This window comes from Tamandua tetradactyla, chromosome 5 (assembly GCF_023851605.1).
Source record: "Tamandua tetradactyla isolate mTamTet1 chromosome 5, mTamTet1.pri, whole genome shotgun sequence".
NCBI classification, from domain to species: Eukaryota; Metazoa; Chordata; class Mammalia; order Pilosa; family Myrmecophagidae; genus Tamandua; species Tamandua tetradactyla.
Window position 1 is genome coordinate 46,114,480 of NC_135331.1, and position 23,338 is coordinate 46,137,817.

Below are 23,338 nucleotides of genomic sequence, written 5' to 3' on the forward strand. Positions count from 1 at the left end.
GGAGGGACATGGTAGAAGCCTGGATTGCCAGGACCTGAAGCGGACAGCGAGTCAGGGTATGGTGAAGAGGCTCCTGGCTCCTAGTCCTTCTGTGGTTTGGTCCCCTCCTGAGCCTTTGAAGATGAGGCCAAGTCCACACCTGCCCTACATCACCCTCTCCTGGCTTTTACAGGTGGACTCAGGTCTCTGGCATCCTGGCTCCTTCCCTGATGCCTCCCCATTGACCTGGACACTGTTTATTCATTGCACCCCACTGGGTCCTGGGGCTTCTTGGTCAGCTATCACTCACCTGCTGCTCTTGTCCTGGTGTACAGGTCCACCTGTGACCCACTATACCACCATGAGTTCATGTAGTCTAGATGGGAATGGGAGCTTCCAGGCAGGGACAGCTACAGGTACCAGGGTCACCGGTCTTCATTATCCCAACTGGAGTTGTCAGCAGTCAGAAATAGCTTGGGTGTGGATTGTGGATGCCTGTGCCTGCTCTCCTCCTCACCATCTGTCAATGGACCTAGTGACTTATGCCCCCCTGAGCCAGAAGGAAGCATGCCCAGTCACAGATCTCTGGCTCACTTACAGCTTTCCACGACTTGTAGCTGGTCAGGGCATATTTCCTCTTCAGCAGCAAAGTGGACCCTATCCCCAATTAGAGGGCCTGGAAGGAGAACCTCCCATGTCATAGCCTCTAGGGAGAGGGTTCTGGGAACAACTGGGAGAGGAGAGGGCAGGGGCCCCAAAGTGTCAGGCCAATGGCCATCCTAGCTGGTTTCAAGCCCCACAGGCTGGGGCAAGCAGCCCAGGCCTCAGCCAGGCTGCAGGGAGGTGGGCTGAGTCACTAAGAGTCAGCAGTTACCCCACCATGGGAGGCCGTGATGCTGGGTAGACAGGGTGGAGAGGACATCCCTGAGGTCAAATCCTGCCTATACCCCATCACGTCACTTGCCCCAAGATTCTTCCAAAACTTGTAAATGTAGAATTACAAAGGACTTGTCTCTTTTGTGTCAATTTCTTTTGGAGATGTGATACCTTTTCCCCTCCTCCACTTTCCATGCCCTGGATGCAGAGGTCACTCATGAGAATGGCTTCTATATCGCTGTCTTTTAGTCTGCATGGCGTCTGGCCGGCCCTTCCAGAGCGCTGCAGGGATGTGGCAGGGCCCATGCTGAGCAGGTTCCTGCTTTGTTGTGTTCAGTGCATTATAGTCACCACCTGGAAATTCTTAACCGTGTTTTTGAACGTGTGCTTTGTCAGTGGTGTCTGAGTGATAATGGTGAGGGCACTCGAGTGTGGAGCCCCTGCCAGTGTGCAGGCCTGCCTCCTGCGAGCCTGTCTCCCTGGGCAGGTCTCCACTGCCTGCTTCCCGGTATCCTGGTGCCCCAGCCCCACCTGGTTGCCCTCGTGGGAGGTCAGGCCTGGGCTTGTTCAACCTGCAAGTTCTGTGTGTGAGGGGAGGGAATGGTGGGCTGGTGACACAGTTCCAATAACTTAGCCTGAGAGTGCAGCTGGTTAGATTTAGGAAAAGCAACTTGCTGACCCTCAGGCTCCTTCTGACCCAGAACAGGGGGGTAGGGTCGGTGAGAATAGCCAGGAACCCAAAGCATTTGAGCAAAACAGGATACACTGCTCAACCCACAGAGCATGGGCCAATCACAATTACCCATTTACAATCCTTAATTAGAAAGTCTAGACAGCCTATTGCAATAGTTTATTTACAATACTTAATTTGCATGTTCACTAACCAATCACAAGAATGTATAGACAACCAATCACTAGAATATATACACAGCCAATCACAGTTGCCCACTTGCACACCTTAATTTGAATGCTCACTAGCCAATCACAATCTAACAGCATTTCAAACTCCATCTCTCTCTCTCTCTCTTTAAAAAACCGTTGAAAACCGTTGGGCTAAACCACGTGCGCACTTCCGTGCCTGGGACGTGCCCCCCTCAGGATTCTTAATAGTGCACTTTCTTTGCTGTCAGTAATTCTTTCTGACTGGGTTGCACTTGCTTATCTCATTCTTGAATTCCTTCTCAACTGAGATATGGACACTGGAAAGGGACTTTGGTGACAAGGGAAGTCTGGCAGCTTCTGTCTTAGTGAGCCAGCCAGGAGCTTCCTCGCAGCGTTCGCGAACCCCCAGCCCTGCCTCTCTGACTGGAGAGAGATGAGCCTGCAAGCCGGTAAGTGTCCCCCCTGCCCCCCAAAATGTCACAGTGAACAAACTGGTCCACTTCATTATCGCCGCTCAAGCGCCGCGTTTCCCACCCGCGCCGATTGCGCGGCAGGTGTTCCGCAGCAGACCTGATGTGGGGCCTGCTGCACGGCCTCCGCCCAGCCTGAATCCTCGGGTCTCGGTCCCCGCTGGCTGCCAGCCTTGAAGACGCTGCAAGAGGGCCCGGGACTGGAGCCCTGGCTGGGCACACGGGGCACGGGAGCGGCACCCGGAGCCGCCGAGCTGCGCCGCACACGCCGAGAACAGCGGTGTAATCGCCTTCGCTGCCTCTGGGATTTAAACTCAGTCTCCCGTGCGGCCGCGGGCGGCGGTTGTGAAAGCGGCACCCCACTCCCGTCCCTTTTCGCTCCGCCCCTGTGCAGCACGCCCTGCAACGCGAACCCCGGCTGCAACCCACCGGACTCCGGGCTCGGTGGCGCGCGTCGGTAACCCCAGCTTTCCTGGCGGTGGATGGTGGGTGCTGGGCGTGTCGGGACTGCGGTGCTCTATGGAATGGGTGTCCTCACCGGGCATGGCACCAGCATGGGGTTCTCGGCGAAAGCCAGGGGCATCAGGTTGTGTAAGGGGGGGGGGGGGCGTATCCGGCCCAGGCTGGACACCGAGCAGGTCAGACTCCCCGTGCTGGGCGGCAGGGACCACGCGGCCCGGGCCAAGAAGCCTGTCCCCCTCCGCCCCCGTGGCGGGAGCCGTGGACTCCAAGAGGAGGATCCGCCTGGACTGGGGGAAGCAGACCCCGGAGGCGGATGTGGCCACGCCGGCCCTGCTGTCTGGAGCCTGGTACCTGCTGTCGGGACCCCGCCCCGGCGGAGCTGAAGTAGAGTTAGCCTGGGATGGCCCCACTCGGGCCCCACGCTCCCCTTGGCGTTCTCACTCCTGGTTGCGGGGCTCCGCTGAGAGACCCGCCCGGCACCCCCGGTGAGGCCCGCTGGGCTCGGGTTTAGGAGTTGCAGGCGCAGCCCCTGCGGCTGGGCGCGATCTTCCTTCACAGCCGGCTCCTTCCGTGTTCTCGCCGTCTCCACCAACTGCCCTAAAATGGACTGTTTCCCCTGCACCTCGCGGTGCCGGCGGCGCCTCCAACTCCACGGCAGCCCGGTCCTGGTTCTCCCCCGCACTGCAGTGTTTAGTGACCCACACCCGGGGCTTTTCTCAGAGGTTTCCGGCTGGCCGCACTCCAGCTACCAGGACAGTAGTGGCGGCCGCGTTGCCGCATAGGCGCGGTCCTGCGGGTTCTCAACGCTGTCCTCGGCACCACGTGGCAGCACCAAGGCCTGCCGCCCTCCCTGACCCGGCCGTGCGGCCACACGCAGCGCGAGCCCTCCTTCTCGCCCGGAGTCCACCTCCTGCGAGAAGCCGCCGGACGCGCGCTCCGCCCCCTGCTGCAGGCCAGAGCCTGACCCGCGCTTGCAGGCTGCCTGGGGATGGTTGAGGCCAGCGGAACCTGTGCCACAGCCTGCGGGGGGAGCGGCGGCCGCACGCGCTCCTGTGGCAGAAATGGTGCAGCATAAGGCGCGGGACCCCGCGGGCTGCACAGTGGACGGCTTAGCCACAAGGGCAGTGGCAGCTGTGGCGACTGCAATCCTGGCAGTGCTGTGTCCCAGCAAAATCCACAAAAAAAAAAAAAAAAAAAAAAAAGCGCTGTGAGCAGGACTAGAACTGGGCACACGAGATAAATAATAAAATAGGGAATTTGCAATGAAATAGGTTTTTTGGTCGTTTCTTATGCAAAAGCTAAAATTGGTACCCTGGTTCACTTCTGTTCCAAAATTAAGACAAGAAAATGTACATATTATACTGATTTCAGAACTTTAGTGTGTCTCAATTAGCAAACTTATGTACTTTAATGCTTGAGATGGAAAATGAAAAATTTTTGGTTGAATGGCTTGGTGTATTTAAACTCAGGCAGACCAAGTGCTTCTCAGTAGTCACACATTCTGCAGTGAGTGGCAGAAACAAAGCCGTCTTTCCAAAGAAAAGTTAAGGATAGCACGTTTGATTTGTACAGAGTAAATCTTTTTTTTTTTTATCAAACTCTTTGCCGTTTTTAAATTGTATCTGGAATAGTGTCAATTTATTTTCTCCTGTTTTCACAGGTGAAATAAAGATGTTGTGCAGAGAATCCCAAAAATGGTAATTATTTTGTTCAAAAATTATTTTGAGGTACTTTGTTGGTGCTATGCACAGTGTGTGTTCCAGACATACACTAGTAAACAGAATAGACAAGTTTTTGTCCTCTTGGAATTTTTAGTTATGCCGAGGACACAGATGATAAACAAGCAAAACATTACACATACAGTTTGATATCAAAGAGAGAGATGCAATTTTAGCAACTCCCCAAGGTGTGTCTCCCTCACCAAAGGTCCTTTCTGTACTGTGATAAGCTAGTATAGGTAAAATCTTTGAAAAGTCTTTGTGACGTCATTATATAGGAAAAACAAATTTCCTTTCAGTTTTAGTTTGTTTTTTATATGTTGACTTGGGTTTCAACTTTGACTATAATTTTGCAGCTGACAATAAACAAAAAGCCATTACTTGTGAGAATGTGAAGGATGCTCATTGTGGAGGTGTGAGGGACTAAGTAATACTTAGAGGAACTTCCAAGGGGAGGTGTGAGGGTGGAGACAGGAGGAATGGATGGGAGTTATTCCTCCCCCCTCTGCTCTTTGCATTGTTTCCTTAGATGATGAGAAAATAGGAACTTTGCTTTCATGTTGCAACTTTTAAGAGAACCAATGGAATTTTGTTTTTGGCATGGAATTTGAAAATGTGTGCAAGATAATTTATAAAAACTTAAACTGGATGTGAAATGGCCCCTTTTTTTCTTCTTTCCCTTCTTAATTCAGGGAGGTAGTAGGGCTCTGCGAAGAAGAAGGTACTGAAAATGCATGGCTCCAAAGGTCTGCATCAAGATAGGCTCATTGTAGTGGCCTTACCCCAGGGGCTGAGAGGAAAGTGGGTTGGAGTGCTAAAGGAGAGCCAGAGATGTCGGGAAGAGGCAGGGGCCCTGCTTACTGATACTGTCATGAAGTAGATAGCATCAGTTCAGAGGAAAATAGTGATCCTGGCCTTGTCAAGGTGCTTGTGCTCAAGCAGGGCATGGAGGAGCAGACCCAGTGTTTTAGAAGAACATCTAGGAGAACTCCAAGTTTGTATCTTAGGTGCCACCCAGGTGCCCAAAGTTCCTGGGAATTACCAGGTTATCCACACATAGCGCAGCGTCTTAGAATCTATAAATAACACTGAAAACTCAGGAAAAAATGTGACTACTATAAGAAAATTACAGTCCTGGCCCCAATTTTCTTGAAAGTATTCTCTAAAAGAGACCATACAGTATTTGTGCATTTGCTTCTGGTTTATTTTGCATAACATAATTTGCTCAAGGTTCATTCACTATCATTTCATGACTCATGACTTCATTACTTTCTGTAGCCACACGGTATTTCATCATATGTGTACACAGCAGTTTGCCTTTCTGCTTCTCAGTCACTGTACACTTCAGCCACCTCAATTCATTGGTCATCATGGATAATGTCCAAATTGAACAGTCCGTGTCTCACAGCATCTTCACTTATTGTCCAATCACCATCACTCTCAATTTTGACATTTTTTATTGCTCCAAAGAGAAACATAACACACTCAACAAAGAGAAATTCTCAAACTTCCCTTAACTCTTATCCTTCCCCCTTAGTTATTTAACCCTAGCGTTGCTGTGGTACTGGTCTTCCTGTTACATATAGCCCATAGCGTGTGTGCCAGTTTAAGGCTATTATGTACCCCTAGAAAAGCCATGCCCCTTTTCTTGATTCAGTCCTAAGAGGGCAGCCATGTTTCTGTTAGTCCTGATTCAATATTGTGGAGTGGAAACTTTGATTGGATTGTTTCCATGGAGATGTGAGACACCCAGTTGTGGGTGTGAACTTTCGATTAGATGGAAATCTGTCTTCCCATTTAAGATGGCTCTTGATTAGTTTACTGGAATCCTTTAAAATGGGAAATATTTGGAGAAACCTAGATGTGGACATACATATAGGTGTTTAGAAATGCAGAAGCCCTTGGAGAAGCAGTTGATTCAGAGCCAGCAGAGATATAGATATTTGGAGATGTTGGGGTGCTGACAGAGGAAACAGTCATAGATACGGACATTTGGTGATGCAGAACCCAGCAGACATTGCCTTGTGCCTTCCCATTAGATGCTAAGTAAGTCAGAATCCAGTGTTTTGTCCTGGAGGAGATAAGTGAAGGCCCATAATCACTCACAGAAGAAAACACTAGCATCAGAATATGGAAGCAATGGAACCCGGAACAAGGACCTGCTTTTACCACCCATGTACATTCCCAGGCATTGGCCTTTCTTAAGTCAAGGTGTCTTTCTCTGGATGCCTTTTTGTTTGGACATTTTTATGGCTTTAGAATAATAAATTTGTAACTTAATAAATTCCCTTTTCAAAAGCTGTTTCATTCCTGGTTATTTATTCCAGCATCATTAACAGACCAAAAGAGCAGGTAACAGTGTTCCCCCATACCTATGTATTATTTACTCTTTGTACAAGATTCCTACCTTTGAAGTAGTTCAAGCAAATACTTATTTATATTTGTTGTGTTAATCATTGAGTTATATGGCTCTTTCAAACCTTCACCTTCAATATGACAATATTACTTATAAACCCACCAATGAGCTACTATCACTTCTATCCATTCTCATAATCAACTTCAACCTCATTAGGTAACTTCATCCATATCTGGATTCTGTGAAACACTAAGTTCCCTATATTTTACAGTACAAGACTCTGAGTTTGTCTTTACCAGGGTTATATTAGCAAAATTATGCAATATCTAAGGTCATCCGTGTTGTTTTATGCTTCAGGACATCATTTCATCTTAAATGCTGCGTGCGTAATATTCCAGAATATGTATAATAGCACTTTTTGTTTGTCCACTCATCTGTTGATGGCCACTTGCATTGTTTCTATCTTTTGGCAATTGTAAATAATGGTGCTGTGGATATGTGTGCAGATGTTTGTTCATGTCACTGCTTTTCAGCTTTTCTGGGTATATGACAAGTGGTGGTATTGCCAAGTCACAGAACAGCTTGATGGTTGGTGTTCTACAGTGGCTGTGCTCCATTATCCATTCCCACCAGCTGTGCATAAGTGTTCAACTTCTCCACATACTCTCCAACATTTGTAGTTTCCTGTTTATTAACAGCCATTCTTACAGGTACGAGGTGATATCTCATTTTAGCCTTGATCTGAATTTCCCTTATACATAATGAAGATAAACATTTCTTCATGTGTTTTTTTAGCCATTTGCTCTTTGGATAATGTCCATTCATATTTTTGTTAATTTATAATTGGGTTGGTTTTTTTGTTGTTGAGTAGTATGACTTCTTTATATATACTGGATATAATATGTACCTTTATCTGATATGTGGTTTCCAAGTATTTTCTCCCGTTGTGTTGGCTGCCTTTTCACCTTTCTGACAGAAGTCCTTTGAGGCACAGAGCCATTTGATTTTGAAGGGTTCCCATTTATCTATTTTTTCTTCGATTGCTTGTGCTTTTGGTGTAAATTTTAAAAAGTGATCTCCTATTACAAGACCTTGAAGATGTTTCCCCATATTTGCTTTGAGGAATTTCATGTTACTGGCTCTTACATTTACATGCTTCACCACTTTGAGTTAGTTTTTGAGTAGGGTGTAAGGTAGGGGTTCTGCTTTATTCTTTTCGCTATTGATATCCAGGTCTTCCTACACAATTATTGAAAAGACTTTTCTGTCGCATTTCAGTGGATTTAGGCCTTTTTTAAATATAAATCACCATAGATTTGGTGGTATATTTCTGCATTCTCAATTTCATTCCATTTATTAATGTGTCTATGTTTGTGCCAGTATCATTTTGGATTTATAATAAGATTTAAAGTAAGAAAGATTAATTCTTCCCTAGTTGCTATTCATCATTAGGATATTTTTTGGCTTTTTTGAGATAACTTTCCCTACCAAATAAATTCTGAACATTTTTTTATTGTTAAATATAACATATATACAAAGAAAAGAGAGAAATAACATATATACAAATAAAAGAGCGAACAAGCAATTACTTTGGAAGTACACTTAGTTACAGAACAGATTTCAGAGTTTATTATGTGTTATCAATACACTATTTCAGATTTTTTTCTTCTTGCTGCTCAACACACTGGAGACTAGAAAGTTTGTGTGTGTGTGTGAAAAATAACATGTATACAAAAAAGCAATACAATTCAGGGCACATTGCAGCAATTAATTGTAGAACAAATTCAGTGTTTGGTATGGATTACAATTCCACAACTTTAGGTTTCTACTTCTAGTTGCTCTATGATATTGGAGACTAAAAGAAATATCAATATAATATTTCAGCAGTCATACTCATTTCTTGAACCCTATCTTCACTGTCCTCCACCTTCAACTTTGATCTTTCTCCCATTCTTTAGGAATATCTAGGATATGGCCATTCTAAAATTTCATGTTCGAAGGGGATGTTGATAATATGGGGTAGGGAGATAGAACTAGTTGATGTTCTGGAGAGGCTGCCCCCTCTGCATTTCAAGACTTATCTGATCCCTAGAACCCATCTGGGGGTTGTATGTTTCTAGAAAGTTATCTGAACATATAGAACCTTTGTAGAATGTTATATAAACTCTAAGTGCAATTTAGAATTGGTGGGAATGGTTTGGGTTGGGGTTTGGCTAGCTATGGTAGGTAGCAGTGTCTACCTGAAGCTTGCATGAGAGTGACTTCCAGAGTAGCCTTCTGACTCTATTTAAGCTCTCTCAACCACTGACACATATTTGTAACACTTCTAATGACTTTTGGTCATTAGAATGGCATTGTTGATCCCATGATGCCAGGGCCAGACTCATCCCTGGGAGTCATATCTTATGCTGCCAGGGATAATTTTACCCCTGGATGTCATGTCCCACATACAGTGGGGAGGGCAATGATTTGACTCTCAGAGTTGGGCTTAGAAAGAGAGGCCACGTAACAAAAGAGGTCCTTCAGAAGTATCTCTTAGGCATATCTATAGGTAGGCTAAGCTTCACTGCCACATATTTAAACTTCATAAGAGCAGGTTTCAAGATCAAGGGCTTGACCCATTGATTTCTTAATTTAATGACTAGCTTTATCAAGTCCTCAAAGTGGGCTTTTGGAATATTGGTTGATATTGCATTGACTATGTAGATCAGTTTGTGAAGATTGTTACACAATCTTTAGTTTGTCAGTTTTTCTGTTTAATGACATGTTATCTTCCCATCCATGATCAGGGGAGATATGTTTTCACCTGTTTAGATCTTTGATTTCTTTGAGCAATGTTTTGTATTTTTCTGTGTGCAAGTCCTTTAAATCCCTGAACACATTTGTTCCTAGACACTTAATTCTGTTAGTTGCTATTTTGAATGGAACTTCTTGTCTCTTTAATTAGTGTACAGAAACCTTACTTATTTTTGCATTCCAATCTTGTATCCTGCCACTTTGCTGAATTTGTTTGTCATCTCATCTAGCTTTGCCATATGTTTCTCAGGATTTTCCAAGTATAAGACCATGTTTTCTACAAATAATGTAAGTTTTACTTCCTCTCTGATTTGGAAATGGAAACATTTATTTCCTTTTCTTGCCTGATTGCTCTAGCTAAAAGTTCTAGCACAATGTTGAGCAATGGTTACAATGGGAATTTTCTCATTCCTGGTCATAGGGGTTAAGATTTCAGTCTCTTACCTTTAAGTATGGTGCTGGCTGTCGGTTTTTCACATATGTCCTTTATCACACTAAGGCAGTTTACTTCAATTCATATTGTTTGGTGTTTTGAAGTTTTTGTCAGAAAAGGATGCTGAATTTTGATTAATGCTTTCTCAGCATCAATTGAGATGATCATGTGATTTTTACATTTTAATTTGTTAATGTGTTGTATGAAATGGATTGATTCTCTTCTGTTGAATGGACCACCCTTGCATGCCTCGTATGAAGCCCACTTCATAGTGGTGTCTAATTCTTTTAATATGTCATTGGATTTGATTTGTAATATTTTGTTGAGACTTCTTACATCTATATTCATTAGGGAAATTCATCTGTAGTTTTCCTTTCTGGTAGGGTTGTTACCTGGTTTTGGTATTAGAGTGATTTTAGCTTTGTAAAATGACTTATGAAGTGTTCTTTTTTTCCTTAATTATTTGGGAATAGTTTGAGTAGGATTGGTGTTAATTCTTTTTGGAATTTTTGATAAAAATTTGGTATGTTTGAATAAAAGTTTATTTAATTATCAAGTTTATTTAATAATAATAAATCATTGGATTTCTTCAATTATTGAATAAAAATTTGGAATGTTTGAAAAAAATTTGGAATGTTTGTTAAAATTTCCCTGTGAAGCCATCTGGCTGTGGTATTTTCTTTGTTTAAGTTTTGTTTTGTTTTTTTTTGCATGGGCAGGCATTGGTAATCAATCCCAGCTCTCTGGCATGGCAGGCAAGAATTCTGCCATTAGCCATCATCACACTGCCTTGTGGGAAGAGTTTTGATGACAGATTGAATCTCTTATGATTGGCTTGTTGAAACCTGCTGTTTCCTCTCAAGTCAGTGTAGGTTGATCATGTGTTCCTAGAATTTGCCCATCTCACTTAAGTCATCTCATTTCTTGGCATATAGTTCATAGTTTCCTCTTAAAAACTATTTTATTTCTTCAGAGAATGTGGTAATGATCTGCTTCTTGTTTAATTTTTTTATTTGCATCCTCTCTCTCTTTTCATTGTCAGCTTAGCTAGGGGTGCATCAGTTTTATGATTTTCTCAAAGAACTGACTTTTAGCTTTATTGATCTTTTCAATTTTTTTTTTGCCTGTGTTCTCCAATTGATTCATTTCTGCTTAAGTTTTTTTCTTTCTTCCATTTGCCTACAGTTTAGCTTGCTGTTCTGTCTCTAGTTCTTCCACGTGAGCAGTTGAGTCCTCCATTTTTTCTTTCTTATTTTTACAAGTAGACATTCCAGAGCAATGAATTTCCCTCTCAGCACTGCCTCTGATGCATCCCATGAGTTCTGATATCTTACATACTCAGGTTCATCTTTCCCACAATTGTTACCAGTTTGTCTTGCAATTTCTTCTTTGACCTATGGATTATTTAAGAGCATTATTTAATCTCCAAATATTTGTGAAAGTTCTGGTTCATTGCTGGTTATTGATTTCCAGCTTCATTCCATCATAGTCAGAGTAGGTACTTTAAATAATGTCAATCTTTTATAATTTATTAAGAACTGTTTTGTGTCAAAGCATATGATCTGTTCTATAGAAGGTTCCAAGAGCAGTAGAGAAGGATGTACAGACTGGTATTTGGGGTGTAACAACCTTTATATGTCTGTTAGGATTAATTCATTTATCACATTGTTTAGGTTTTCTGTTTCCTTGCTGGTCCTCTAAGTGTTCTATCTATAGAGGAAAGTGGTGTATTGAAGTCTTCCACTATTATTGTTGAAATGTCTGTTGCTCACTTCAGTTTTGCCAGTGTTGACCTCACGTTCTTAGGAGACACTTTATTAAGGACATAAACATTAGTGATTGGTAATTCTTCCTGGTGAATTGTCCCTTTTATTAATATGTATTGTCCTTGCTTGTCTCTTATGAAACATGTACATTTAAAGTCTATTTTGTCTGATATTAGTATAATTACTCCTGCTTTCTTCTTTTTTCACATTTTTTTATTGTGAAATATAGCATATGTACAAAAAAGCAATACATTTCCAAGTACATTTTAACTAGTAGTTATAGAACAGACTTTAAAGTTTGGTATGGGTTACAGTTCTATGATTTTTCATTTTTTCTTCAAGTGATTTCAAGTCACTGGAAATTTCAACATAATGATTCAGCAGTCATACTTATTTGTTAAATCCTACCTTCTCTGTTATACTCTTCCTTTTTTGTGTGAGAACTTATATACAAAAGAGCAATAAATTTCAAAGTACATCAAGGCAATTAGTTGTAGAACAGATTTCAGAGTTTGGTATGGGTTTCAGCTTCACAATTTTAGGTTTTTTCCTTCTAGCTGTTCTAAGATACTGCAGACTAAAAGAAATAGCAATATAATGATTCAGCAATTGTACTTGTTTGTCAAATCCTACCTTCTCTGTATAACTCCACCATCACCTTTGATCTTTCTACCACTCTTTAAGGGAATTTGGGCTTTTCCCATTCTAAATGTTTGATGTTGGGAGGGGCTGTTGATAATATGGGATGGGGATGAACTAGTTGATATCCTGGGGAGGCTGGCCCCCCTCTGCATTTCAGGGCTTAACTGGTCCAGGGACCCATTTGGACCTTTTAGATTTCTGGAAAGTTACCCTAGGGCATGGAACCTTTGTAGAATCTTATATAAAGCCCTGAGTGTTCTTTAGGATTGGTAGGAATGATTTTGGTTGGGGTTTAACAAGTTATCTTAGGTAGCAGTGTCTAGCAGAAACTTGCCTAAGAATGTCCTTCTGAGTGTTTTCTTAATACTATTTGAACTCTCTCAGCCACTGATACCTTACTTGATAGACTTCTTTTCCCTGTTTCAGCCAGGATAGACGTTGTTCATCCCCACAGGAAGTGACTCATCTCTGGGAGTCACTTCCACACTGGCAGGTAGACTTCACCCCTGATGTCATGTCCCAGAGAGTCAGGAGGGCAGTGACTTCACTTGCAGTGTTGGCCTTAAAGCGAGCCCACATTTGAGCAACAAAAGAGGTCCTCCTGAAGTAACTGTCAGGCATTCTTAGAGATAAGCTAAGCCTCTCTGCTACCTACATAAGCATCACAGGAACAAACCTCAAGACCAAGGTCTTGGCCTATTGCTTTAGGTGTCCCTAATGTTTGAAACAGTATCAGGGGCTTCTCCTGTGGTAAACTTTTTTTTTAATTGAAAAATCTTCAAACACATATATTATACATGCATGGTGTAGAGTCAGTGGTTCACAATAATCATCACATAGTTGTGAATTCATAATCATGATCTTTCTTTTTAGAACATTTGCATCACTCCAGAACGACAAAGAAAAAAAACTCATATATACTATAAACCTTAACCCTTCCTCTCATTGACCACTAATGTTTCCATATACCAAATTATCTTGCCCTTTGCCCTCCTTATTATTTATTTATTCTTTATCCATATTTTTTAGTCCTTTGCCCATATCCTAGAAATAAGGAGCACCTGGCACACAGTTTTCACAGTCACAAAGTCGTACTGTAAATGTTATACCTTTATACACTTGTCTTGCAGTATGTAGGCTAATGGAACAGAACTCAACAGTTTTAGGTACTTCCCTCTAATCACTCCATCACAGCATAAACTAAGAAGAGGGATATCTATGTAACACCCACAAATATCCTCCAGGATAACCTCTCAAATGTTTGAAAGTACTCAGCTACTAAAAGTTTGTGTCTCGTTTCTGTTTTTCCCCTTTTGGTCAGGAAGTCTTTCTCAATTTCTTGATGCCGGGCTTAACCCAGGCTTTCTGTTTTAAATTGCCAGGGGGATTTAAATGCCTGAGACTCATATCCCACATGGAAGGGAGGGCAGTGAGTTCACCTGCTAAGTTGGCTTAGAGACCGAGGCCACATCTGAGCAAGAAGAGGTACTCTGGGGGCAACTCTTAGGTCTAATTTTAAGTAGGCTTAGTCTATCCTTTGCAGGAAGAAGTTTCATTCAGGTGACCCCCAAGATTGAGGATGCAGTTTATTGATTTGGTTGTCCCCACTGCTTGCAAGAGTATCAGAAGTTCTCCAAATGGAGAAGTTGGATATTTCCTCCTTTCTCCCCATTACCCCAAGGAGACTTTGCAAGTACGTCTTTATTCACTACCCAAATTAGTCTTAGATTAATCAGGGCATCAAAGTAGCCTGGACAAACCAACAAAATCTCATGCACTATTCAAGATTGCATGTACTTTAGGGTGTTCAACTAAACTGACCATACAAATTAAGTTAGGGCATGCACTACCCAAAATATAAATTTTGCACCAAATAAATATCTCTCCCTTTAGTTTCACCCAGAAGTTGAAGTTTTAAAATATGGATGATGTCATCCTTTACCCAATCTTATTAATATACCTTAGTCTTATCCAGATCAGCTTCATTCATATCTCTACTTGTTGTCTGATTACTTTTTCAACTTTTTAAACAGTTTCTGTATGGTTTACTGCTCACTTTCATAGCTTCAGAGCCTTAACTATGAGTCTCAGGTGTCATATAAATACCTGAAGTTTCTGGGAAAGAATATATTATATATAAACAGCTCAGTATTTCAGAATTTAAAATTAACAGTTATACCCCATGAATGTACATGACTAATGTAAGAGCTTATAATCTAGGACCATTTACAATAAGCCCCAACCTGATAACCCATGCTCTAGACTTTAGTTCACTGAATTTTTATGTTGTAGTTAGTCCATATGATTGGAGCATGATGGTATTTGTCTTTTTGTTCCTGACATTTCATTCAACATCCAGCCCTTTAAGTTCATTCACCTAGTTGCATGCAAGTTTGAGATTTCAGTTTATGTTGTAAAGTTGATACTCTAACAATGAGATTCTGAGTTAGATTTTCAGAGATCTCAAATATGCAGCTATAGGAAATAAGATTTTCCTTCACAGGGTGGGACACGGTGGCTCAGCAGGCAAGAATGCTTGCCTGCCATGCCAGAGGACATGGGTTCGATTCCAGGTGCCTGCCCATGTAAAAAATATATATATATATTTTCATTCAGGGCACTCATAGAAATGTTTACATCTGTCTTACAGTACATATGCTTCTCATTTGAAGTCTTCACCTCATCCCTTTCCCTCATCAATGTAGATAGCATATCTAACAACAAGCAACCAACATCTCTATACCTCCTGTTTCCACTAAACTCCATAAAGTGTCAAAAATATTGTCCCCCAGAGCCTGGCATTAGAAGACTCCAACTCACCCCATGCATTGGCAGTGTCATTCTGATTATGGGAAACAGAGTTCTTAGTGTTTTTGAGTACAATCAGAGTAGAAAACCAATCATAAAAACTCACTTTGAAGATTCTGTTTCTTAAGAACCTCTCCTGGTACCAGGCTGTATTAGCTAGGGTTCACTAGAGAAACAGAATCAGCAGGAGATCTCTGTAGCTATCACATTTTAAAAATCATCTCATGTAACCATGGGAATGTAGAGTACAAGGTCTGTAGAGCAAGCCACAGGCCTCCATAAATGCTAAGGAGGGGTCCTCAATAAACTCATAGGAGAGGCTGGCTGGACAACTGTGGAAATGGAAGAGTCCAAAATCTGCAGGGCAAGCTGTGACGCTGATGACTTCAATAAAGCGTTTGGATAAACTCCATGGGAGAGGCTGGCTGGCTGAAGCAGGAAGAGTGACTGTCTCTTCAGAATCCTCCTTAAAAGCCTTCTGGTGTTTAGATTAAACATCACTCAGTGCAGAAGACTCTACCCTTAACTGATTACAAATGAAATCAGCTCTTGATGCAGCCAATGTGATCATGGTTCAAGTCTATGAAATGTCCTCATAGCAACATACAGGGCAGCTGTTGCCCAACCAGACATCAGTGCACCACCATGTGGCCAATTTGGCACATGAACCTTAACATTATACCTGTTGATCTATATTCTAGATTCCAATTCTGAGTTTGCGCATTCTAATTGTTTCAAAACAATGAAATTATACAATATTTGTTCTTTTGTATATAGAGTATTTTTCTAAACATGGTGTATTAGTTAGGTTTCTCTAGAGAAACAGAATCAACAGGGAACACTTGCAAATATAAAATTTATGAAAGTGTCTCACGTGACCGTAGAAACACAGAGTCCAAAATCCACAGGGCAGGCTCCAAAGCCGATGACTCCAATGGATGGCCTGGATGAACTCCACAGGAGAGGCTCACCAGCCAAAGCAGGAATGCAACCTGTCTCCTCTGAGTCCTCCTTAAAAGGCTTCCCATGATTGCATTTAGCATCACTAATTGCAGAAGACACTCCCCTTTGGCTGATTACAAATGGAATCAGCTGTGGATGTAGCTAACGTGATCATGACCTAATCCTATGAAATGTCCTCATTGCAACAGACAGGCCAGCGCTTGCCCAATCAGATGGACAGGTACCACAACTTGGCCAAGTTGACACCTGTCCCTAACCATGACACATGGTTTCTTTTCAGGTATCATCTATGTCATCACATGCATCAGGAGTGCATTTCTTTGCATGGCTGAATAATTATCCATTGTATGTATATACCTCCTTTATCCATTCATCTCTTGATGGATACTTGGGTTGCTTTCATTTTTTGGCAATTATGAATAATGCCCTATGAACATTGTGCAAATGTCTGTCTGAGTGCAGTTTTTGATTCTTTTGAGTATTTACCTATTTGTGGGAAGACTGGATTATATAGTAGTACCAAATTTAGCTTCCTGAGAACCACCAAAGTTTTCTTCTTAAGCAGCTGCCCCACTTTACATTGCCATCAGCAATGAATGAGAGTTCTTGTTTCTCTGCATCTTCTCCAATCCTTGTTATTTTCCTTTTTTTAAATAGAAACACTGTAATGTTTAAGAAATGGTATCGCATTGTGGATTTCATTGACATTATCCTGATGGCTGTTTGTGCCTAGCATCTTCAGGTGCTTTCTGGTGATTTGTATGTATTCTGTAGAGACATGCATGTTCAAGTCTTTTGACCATTTTTAATTGGGCTAATTGTCCTTTAGTTGTTAAGTTGGAGGATTAGAAAGAATTTTCACCAGGAGGAATAGACATCCTCAATTTGGTAAATTAACATTAACCTGAAAGCAATTGTTTAATCTCACAGCAGAAGGAAGGCCAGTTTATTGAGAATATGGAATTTTTCTGGATTTATAATCCATAAGTAATGATCAAAAGGACTGCTTCATCTTAACACCACAGGATTTGATTTTTTTGGAAATTAATTTAGCATAGCAGAAAGGAAATAAAAAAAGCATAAATTGATAAATGTACAGTGACAAATTAGCGGAGTAGCCTGAAAGAATAGTAGAGTCTCAAATAAACCAGTGAGGAGGGGAAAGGGAAACCTTAGCTTGAAGTTCAGAGAAGGGATCTCTGAGAAAGTTGTCAAGCAATATGAGAATGTAGGTAAAAGAGCAATGGTGAAAATGTGTTTGCGGAGATGATGTAAAGAACGGCATTGACAGTAGCGTTAATGCAGAGATGACGTCAGTGCTCCTCTGTGTGGGTGAGATCCTGAGAGGGGGTGTGTTTGAGGACCTGTTAACTTCTATTGGAGACTTGAGGAATATTGTCGTTTATTGTGTGGGGAAGATTAAATCAGTCTGAGGTACATTTTAGTGTATATGTCTGTTACACACAAAGTCAGGATTTAAAGATTAGAAACATAATCCAGACAATACTTTTGGACACAGCGTATGAGAAGTTTGGCAAAAATTGAAGCAAGTAAAGAAATGCATAATATTTCTAAGGCAATGTGTAGGAAATGGGGAGAAGAGGGACTAGCATTTTTTTTTAAATGTGTACCAATAGTAATACTTAAAGGATCTTTGTGAGGACTCTTTGCAAGAGTGAGTCGAGCAATTTGAAAACAATCAAGAATGTCAGAGAACAGAAAATCCTAAGAGAAAGTTCCTCCAAAGAAGTTATTTTCCAATTATAGCTCGATTCCAAGTAAAAGGCTGACACGATCATTAGATTTAATTTTCAGGAGCTCTTTGGTGAATTAGTCATATTTATTTATGAAGAGATTATGGGTAAGCTTAGAAATTCAAAGAATGATGTGATACGATATAGTTCTCAGATCCCAAATGGTCATTTCTCACATTTATATCTATCTTATCATCATTACACTTTTCAATTTATTTTAATCTTAGGACATGAGAATAATAAGAGATATGCTAAGAGATCTCCACTGTCTCCAGATGTACTCTTCCTTATGTCTATTGTGTAGTAGACGTCCAGTTTTACCTTGGATGTCAGGATCAATCACCCAGCTGGATTGTAACTCCTTTCTTTGCCTGTTGACTCAGAAACACAAGGGAAAAAAAAGTGGCTGAGTGCAGTTTTAACTCCCAGTTAAGCAGAAATCATTACTGTGTTTTGTGGTGAAAGCACCCCACCCTCTAGACCAGAAGAGGATACAATCATAGGAATAGAAAGCAAACATTTTTCTAGTGGATCGTTAATAAGTGGTGCCCTAACCATTGCCATCCTTGGTTTCCTGGACCCATGACTCCTGGCTATGGGAGAAACAGCACAATTGATTAGATGCCAACTTAGAATCATATACAACCTCTAAATCCAAAAATGGCAAAATAGGTATTGTGGCCCATTTTTTAGTTGTAGGAGCCAGGTCTAGCACCTTGTCTTTTTACCTTAGAAGGGATATCTCAATTTATCCCCACACCACTGGATATCTGACAATTACACAAATGGAGAAGGCCCCTGAAATAATTTATATTTATGTCCCACTCTCTGATAGGCCAATAAATTTCTCACCAATAAGTCCAGATTAATTGCTACTTTTTGCTTATTAGATCCATTTAGCATATCAATGCAATGAAAAATGTATAATGACCCAGGGAAGGGAATGTCAATTGAGGTCTCTGAGGACTAGATTATTATATAGGGCTGGAGACTTGAGGCACCCTCAGTTAGGATGGCAAAGATTTACCGCTGGTCTTGACTGATGAAAACAAAGTTTCTGTTGGTCATGAACAGGAATCAAGATAAAAAGCAATTGATGATCAGTAGCTGCCTAACAGTTAACAGTTACCAAAGGAGGTATTCACTTACTCTATCAATGATACTTCTTTATACCAGCTGAACCTAGAATCATTACCTGGTTAAGTTTACAGTAATTCACTGTCATCCTGTATATTTCAATTCTCTGTGCAGGCCAAATAGAGTTGAAGGAGGATATGGTGGGAATCCCAAGAACTCTTTCAACTCCTTGATGGTAGTACTCATCTTTGCAGTCTATTTTAAAGGTAGAGACAGTATTGGAGGTTTTCATCTCCCTTTCCTACAAAACTAACCCTCACTCCACCTGTTAAGGATACAAGATGGGAATTCTTCCTGTTGATGAATGTCTGTTCCAACTATGCATTCTGAAACAGGCAAAATGACCACAGGATGGGCTAAGGGACCCACTGGACCTACTCTGAGTCAGATCAGAGCCACAATGTCATTGATCCCTTACTTCCATAACACCCTATCCTGAATGCTGGATGACAGTGATGATCTACGATTATTAGTTTTAGATCAGAGCTAGTTTAAAGAACTAAATTTACCATTCTTTATTAAAAATAAGAAAACAGCACTACCATACCCATAAACTATGTTCTCCTTACAAAGGAAACCATTTTCAGAGTCTGACATTTCTCTTTTCTGGGCTCAGTACCTCCATTTCAACTCCATCTGTTGTCTGGCCCACTCCTGCCTAAGCCCTGGGTGCTCTACATTTTGTCTTTTCAGAGATGAAGACTTCATTTTCCTTAATACCGTGTGGTCAAATTTTGAGCATAGGCCCACAATGGTGCTTGTTGAGATTCTGAGAAAAGGCACTAAGCCCCAGGACAATCTCTGCTTTCGTATTTATTAGGGGAAACTTACTTACAAGGAGCTGCAGCTACCCCTCAACATCTTTTCTATGCAGTCCATATTCACACAGCTGCTTCCACAAACCCTGCATATGGACACCTAATGTGCCAAAACCAAACGCTAGACTCCTCCTTGAACTTGTCCCCCCTCATTTTTTTCCCTTCCCATGTATCTGGACAGGTGTTCAGGACAGAATTTGCTGTGCTTCTTGATTTCTGTCTTTTTCTTCAACTCATCTCCATTCCACCAACAAATCCTATGCCTCGTCTTCCACGCACATGCACAGCTGACCCCTTCTTATTTCTTGCCTGGTCAGAGCTGCTGTAGTCTTTGACATTATGACTGTGTTGGCCTCTTAACCCGTCTCATTCTCCCCCTTCACCTCTGCAAGTTTAAGTGCCAGAAAGAGATGTATTTTTATCTTCGTGTGTATGATAACACATATATGCAATATAAAATTTTCCATTTTCACCCCTTTCAAACATACAATAAGGAGTTCTTGAATAATTGACAATGACCTTGACCACTATCTATGGCAAAAACATTTCCATCATTCCAAACAGAAACTCTGTACCCATTAAACATTAACTCCACATCCTCACTACACTCAGTGCTGGTAACCTGTAATTTATTTTCTGTTTCTGCAAATTTTCATATTCTTGCTATTTCATACAAGTGGAATCTTAAAATATCAGTCTATTGTGTTTACTTTATTTCACTCAACATGTCTTCAAGGTTCATCCAAATGCATAAATCTATATGAATATACCTGAACTATTTTCAGTTTTACCACTGAATATTATTGCACTGTATGTATGTATGTATCCACTTATCTTGATGGACTCAAGCTATTTCTACCTGTAGGCTATTGTGAATAATGCTGCCTTGGGTAATTGTACACAAATGCCTTTTTGAGTCCCTAATTTTGGTTTTGTGTAGTTTGCTATTGTTTGCAGTGTCCTGTATAGAAAAGATTAAATAAAATTTATTATTCATAATGATAAAATACTCTATTAGCTTTGCTGATAATTTTTCTGCTTATTCTATCCACTGCTGAGACAGTTGCACAAAAATCCATAATCCTGATTTGAGTTTGTTTCTTACATATTGTCATTCTTTTACTATTTCAAAAACCATAACTATTAGGTGCTTTCAAGTTTTAAATTTCTAAAATTTCCTGGAAATTTAAACTATGTTATGATTATAATAGGACTCAATTTCTAGACATTTCCTTAATGTTATTTTATATGCTCTTAATGTAATGACACAAAATTTACTGTTTTACCTGTTCCCATAGCATATGGAAACAGTATGGACATATTGGAACAGGTTAGAATATCTAATATATACCTTGAAGTTTTTTGTCTCCGGTGAATTTCTTAAAAATTCAAAGGAAGAAGGTTTTCCTTATAAATCCACTGGATAATATTGACTATGTAAGTGGGATATTTATATTTAATATAAATCCTTTTAGAGTTGCACTTTCTTTCTTATAGGTGACTTCTATTTGTACACCATCTTCTATGTTCTTTTTAATTTTTCTCCTGAATGCCTCTTTTCAATGGATAATTTTTGGTCAAATTTTCTTATCTGTTAATTTCAATTTTAAAGAGCTCCATTATTTTATTATTCTTATTGGTTACATGAGAAATGACAACATTTTTGCTGTCTTATCAAATGTAAAGTTAATCTTTTATCACTTTCCTAGATAATGTATTTTTAAGTATTTCAACTTTATCTACCTTATGGCATTTATTATTTTATGGAATTTTAAAACATTTTATTGATGTTATTGCTGTGAAATATTGTTTTTATTTTATATATTCAATATTCATTTGGATTTATGCATAAATTAACAATTTTCATTGCTTTTAAATCCTACCTGATTGTTTCGAATTCTTTCTGGGATAGTTTTTATTTTGCCTAAGTAGCATTTCTTTACATTTTTTTAGAATTAATTTGCTGCTAGAAAACTTTTAAATTTGTTATTGGTTTTTATTTGTTTGAAAATGTTTTTACTTAACCTCACCTTTAAGGACTTCATTCTCTATACAGAAATCTATGTTGATGGCTATTTTTAAATTTTGTTATAAAGCTATATCATCACCTTCTGTGTTCCATTGTTGGTGACAGATGTCAGTTTTTCATTTATTATTAATTTAAAAGTTGTATTTCTGCTTTATAGCTTCTTTTAAGTTTTTCTGAAGTTGTTAAAATATGTCAAGGTATAAATTTCTTTTGAGTTTTTTCCTTCTGAGTTTTCTAGGGTTTCTTGAGTCTATGTATTTAATTAACTTTGGGCCAGACAGACACCATCTCTGCAAATATTGCTTCTATTCTATTCTATTTGTAGTTATCTACTGACACTCTCAAATAAATATATGTTATGACTTCTCACCCTACCCTCTGCCATGTTACTATCTCTTCCACAAGTTCCTTCATTTGTCTCGTCAGGCTTCATTTTAGATATTTTTCAGCCCTGATCTTATTATAAGATTATAAAGTCTGCCTCTTTGCCTAATGTGTTTTTCTTATTCATTTAGTTCATTTTTCAAATGTTTTATTGTGTTTTAGCATTTCCTTTGTGTTATTTTTTTGTTACTCACTTTTTAAGATTTCTAGTTTACTCTGAAAATTTTAGTATCACTTAAATTCTTGAATGTAAGAAGCATAGGTATTTTATGTACAATCTCTAGTGTGCCTTAAGGCCTGTTGCTGCTGCCTCTCATTCAGATTGTCATGTCTCCTTGTTTATTTGGTCTCTTTTTCTTAAAATGAATTTGAACATTAGATTTTAAAATTGTAAAAAATAATATGAGAACTAGGGTGATGTAATTGTCCTTCAAAGAGGTCTTTTGTTTGCTTTTGCTGGGCCCTGTGTACATCAGTAATGTAAGAATACCCTAATCCAAAATAAAAATGGAGTATTTAATATTTGGTTGAAAATTATTCCAAGAAAGCCATCTGCTAGGTTCCCAACCAAAAGCAGTGGATGTGTTACCACATTCCCTGCTCTTGTTAACAAACTTTGGTATTTATCTCCCTTCCAAATTGATGTTGACAAAACATTGCTCTGATTCTCAGTTTCCTTACTGAAATAACACCCTCAGGGCATAAGCAATCTGGAATACTGGTTAATGTTTTTGGATTTCCATCTTCTTCAAATTTTTTGTCCAGTTTTACTAGCTGTGTTGAATAATATGTTTTATCTAATAATATTTCATCAAAAGAATTATATAACCCACTGTTCTAGTCTGCTAGCTTGCAGAAGGCAATATACCAGAAATGGAATGGCTTTTTTAAAAGGGGAATTTACTGTGTTGCTAGTTAACAGTTCTAAGGCTGAGAAAATGTCCCAATTACACCAAGACTACAGAAATGTTCACTCACAGGCATCTAGGGAGAGATACCTTGGTTCAAGAAGGCTGATGAAGTTCAGGGTTTCTCTTTCAAGTGAGAAGGCACATGGTGAACAGA

At 40.3% G+C, this 23,338-nt stretch overlaps 1 long non-coding RNA gene across 2 annotated transcripts in view; it reads left to right on the forward strand.

Moving 5' to 3' along the window:
- Nucleotides 1-344: 344 nt before the first annotated feature.
- LOC143684117 (uncharacterized) overlaps nt 345-23,338 on the forward strand; it is a 41,150-nt gene continuing 18,156 nt past the window's right edge. The window contains exon 1 of one of the 2 annotated variants that reach the window (XR_013175850.1): nt 345-2,186. This is a non-coding gene — a long non-coding RNA (uncharacterized LOC143684117). The remainder of the gene's footprint in view (nt 2,187-23,338) is intronic. The other variant, XR_013175849.1, reaches the window with a different exon arrangement.